Genomic DNA, 3,955 nt, shown 5'->3' with positions numbered 1-3,955 from the left:
TTCAGCTCTTTGAAATGGCAAGGGCATCTCACTCTTTGCCCAGTAGACTCCCTTGGCCAATGACCTGGAATGGAGACAAGAGTGATGCTTGTAATTTTCTTCGGGATGCTTGAATTGCCTGGGAGTCAGAGGCCATCTGGAATTTGTGCAAGCAAGGCAGAAAAAGCCTTCCTGCAGAGACACAGAAAGAAGAAATGAGAGCTCCTAAGTCTCCAGAACATGAGGCAGGGAGAACCAGCCTCAGGTTTAGTTCTCCGTGTCTTCATGAAACCTTGCCATTTTGGTTTTGGGGCATAGTTAAGAACATAGACTTTGATGTCAGATAAAGTTGATGTTGAGTCTGTTTTCTTTTACTCACTACCTGGGACCCTGGGCAAGTTACCTCTCAGATCCCATTTCCTCTGCAAAACTGGAAATAATAATGACTAATTCGGAAGGAGATATTGTGAGAATTAGTTAAAATGAAGTTCATAGGGTGTCCACAGCACAACTGTACTATATAACAGATGCTCAATAAATGTTGGTTCCTCCCCTCCTTCTCAGAAAGGACCTCAGCGTGTGACTTAGAATTGAGAAGTGCTCCTGTCTGCTCCTTCTGCTACTTTCTGTCCATTCAACAAGCATTGATTGAGCCGCTCTGGGTCAAGGTCTGTCTGAGGGCTGAGTTTCCAAGAGTGAGAAAGACACCATCTCTAATTCCCAAGAGTCCACAGTGTGATAAATGCCACAATGGATAAAAACATGGAAGAATTAGAGGAAAGAGGAAGGAGGGCTGCTTGGAGGAGGTGATATCTTGCAGTGGGGAATTCAATCACTCCCCTCAGGCAAAAATCAGAATCTTACAAACAAAAATCTATAAAAACAGATTTTTATCACAATTGACACAATCTTAAACACTTGCAGAATTCCCTTTTAGGAGTGCCTGGGTGGCTTAGTTGTTAAGTGGCTGCCTTCAGCTCAGGTCATGATCCCAGGGTGTTGGAATGGAGCCCCACATCAGCTTCCTGCTCTGTGGGAAGCCCGCTTCTCCCTCTCCCACTCCCCCCTGCTTGTGTTCCCTCTCTCTGTGTGTCTTCTATCAAATAAATAAATAAAATCTTAAAAAAAAAAAAAAGAATTCCCTTTCACAAGGCACTTGGGAGGTTCAGTTGTTAAGGGTCTGCTTTCAGCTTGGGTCATGATCCCAGGATTCTGGGATTGAGCCCCGCATCAGGATCCCTGCTCATTGGGAAGCCTGCTTCTCCCTCTCCCTCTGCCCCTGTTTGTCTCTCTCTCTCTCTCTCAAATAAATGAAATCTTAAAAAAAAATTCCCTTTTACTCCCTAACAGTGCCTAACATATAGTTTTCCCCAAGTATGTAAGTTGTATTTAATAGTTACAAAGTACCCTTCTCTTTTATTGGTTTGCTCGCCTCTTTTTATTTACTTTTCAAAGATTTTATTTATTTATTTATTTATTTATTTATTTATTTGCAGACAGAGAGACAGCAAGAGAGGGAACACAAGCAAGGGGAGTGGGAGAGGGAGAAACAGGCTCCCAACTGAGCAGGGAGCCTGACATGGGGCTCAATCCCAGGACCCTGGGATCATGACCCGAGCTGAAGGCAGACGCTTAACCCACTGAGCCCCTCAGGCACACCTGTGCCCCTCTTTTTTAAAAAACGACATTAGCGAGACACCTGGGTGGCTCAGTCGGTTAAGCATCAGGTTAAGTGTCTGCCTTTGGCTCAGGTCATGCTCTCACTGGGGCTGAGTCCGGCAGCTCCCTGCTCATGGGGAAGTCTGTTCCTCCCTCTGCCTGCAGTTCCCCCGCTTGTGCTCTCTCTCTAACAAATAAATAAATAAAATCTTAAAAAATAAAATGACATTATCCTAAAGCCTCTCTATCAAATGAGGCAGTGATTTAAAACTTGGGATCCGAATGCCAGGTCCTCAATACTGATAAGGTCCTTTGAGCTGTTTTCATTATTGCCAAAGGCGGGATGTTAATCACATTTAACCTTTCCCCCAGGCTCCCTGGGGTCCCTAACAGCTACCTCTTTGTTTTCAACTAAAACCCTAACACACACTGAGGCAATGCTGGTAGGCTCTGGCTGGGCAGAAGCTTGTATTGGCTGTTATATAGGACTTGGATTCAATTTTTTAAAGGAAAATGAAGTAGTTATAAGTTAATTGATGCTGTTTTATTGTGGGCACAAATCCTGCACAACTTTGGGGGGAAAATAACTGAAAGGGTCCTTAGTGGTAAAAAGGCTAGAAACCCCTGAGGTCAGGAATCCTGAGTTCAAAGGGCAAAGAACTCTCTCTCTCACTCATAAGCTGTCTTTCTGTGTCTTCTTGACCACTGCTGTGGAATGTTTGCCTCAGATAGCTGGGCCAGGAGGAGGCTGCGGTGGGGTGGGGTGTGGGAGGTGGGGCACAGGACCCAGGAGAGTGGGCATTTCAAAACTAGGAGACTGTTTTTTTTTTTTTTTTTTTTTTTTTCCCTAAAGAGCCTTTAAAAAGAAAAAACTGAAAAAAGGTTCTCGCTGCTTGCCTTTGCTTGTTCTTACTTTGCACCTGAAACAGGAAGTTTGAATGGACACATATTACTACTCACTTGCTATCTGGCAGGCACTTTACGTGCATTATTTTAATCAATACCCATTTCACAAAGTGAGTCACACGGCTAGTGAATAACTGAACCAGGGTCATGAACCCAGACAAATCTGGTGCTTAAGGCCCTTGCAGCACTATGCTAAATTGCCTTTTCTGCTAGAACAGAACATACTAGGATTAGGGCAAATATCTCTACCCTCCTTAGACTCCATTACTTCTGGATGATGATATTATGGATACCTCCTTTTCTCCTATTTTTCTGCAATTTCTGAATTTTTCCTAATTAGGGCTATTACATCTCTGGAAAACAAATTTTTCCTTCTCCTTTTCCTTCTCCACTCCTCCTCCAACCCCCTCAATGCTGGCTTCTATGGGTGAATGCATCAGTAGCTAAAGTCTGCAGACTGTCCTGGCGAAGCCTTCCACTCAAGCCTGTTGGATGTATGGGTTGGTTCTAGATTTGAGGAGTGATCAGCGGAGAGATAGATTTTGAAACCTTGGGGAATGAGGCTCTCCCAGGGTGAGTTTGTGGAATAGAAGATTGGGTTAGAGAAAGAAACGTGTAAGACAAATGGTGGAAAAGGAACGGGTGAGTGAGGAAAAACAGGAGGAAAGGCAGGGAAAATCTGCTGTGTAATATGTCTCAGTAATACTGTGCTGTGCAATATTGTCCTGTATTTTGTCAGTAATTTTAATATTCCAGTCTCAAAGAATATCTTGAATGTGTAAGAACTCTAGTAAATGTTAGTTCTAGATTTCTGGAATTTGGTGTTTTTCTACAGGTAGAATTACTAGTCTTTGGAGGACCATCCAGAGTAAATTTCTGTCTTCAGCTCTATAAATGTGTGAGTTCTCTGGTCTTTGTTATTGGTGGTGATGTCTCTTTTCCGGAGATGAGGGGACTAATGATTGATTTCTGTATTTCCCAGCTCTTAGCCACGTAAAAATTGATCCTAAGCAAGTTACTTAACCTCTCTCTAAATCCCAATAGCTTCATTTGCAAAGTGGGAATCACTGTGCGTTTCATAAATTGTTGGGAGAGGATACAAAGTGCAAAAAATGTGCTTAACCCAGTGCTACTGAGTTTTAAAAAGCTACCCTGGAGGCAGTGTTTTTGACGCAGGCAGTTCACGATCTCTGTCCATCTCCTGAAACGGAACAGTCAAACACTCTGCCCCGGCTTCGGTAAGTTTGTGGGTCAGATAAAAATCTAAGTTACACCACAACTCCAAGCCAGCAGCGAGCCAAATCCAGGTTTGGGGGACCCCGCAGGAAACTACAAGCCCCAGCATGCCGCGCTCCGGCCGTGGCGGCCCCGCCCTTTCCGCGTCGGGCCGCACGTGGGCGCTGCTCCAGGC

The sequence above is a fragment of the Mustela nigripes genome, chromosome 3 (assembly GCF_022355385.1).
Source record: "Mustela nigripes isolate SB6536 chromosome 3, MUSNIG.SB6536, whole genome shotgun sequence".
In the NCBI taxonomy this organism is placed as follows: domain Eukaryota; kingdom Metazoa; phylum Chordata; class Mammalia; order Carnivora; family Mustelidae; genus Mustela; species Mustela nigripes.
This window is presented reverse-complemented; position numbering follows the sequence as displayed.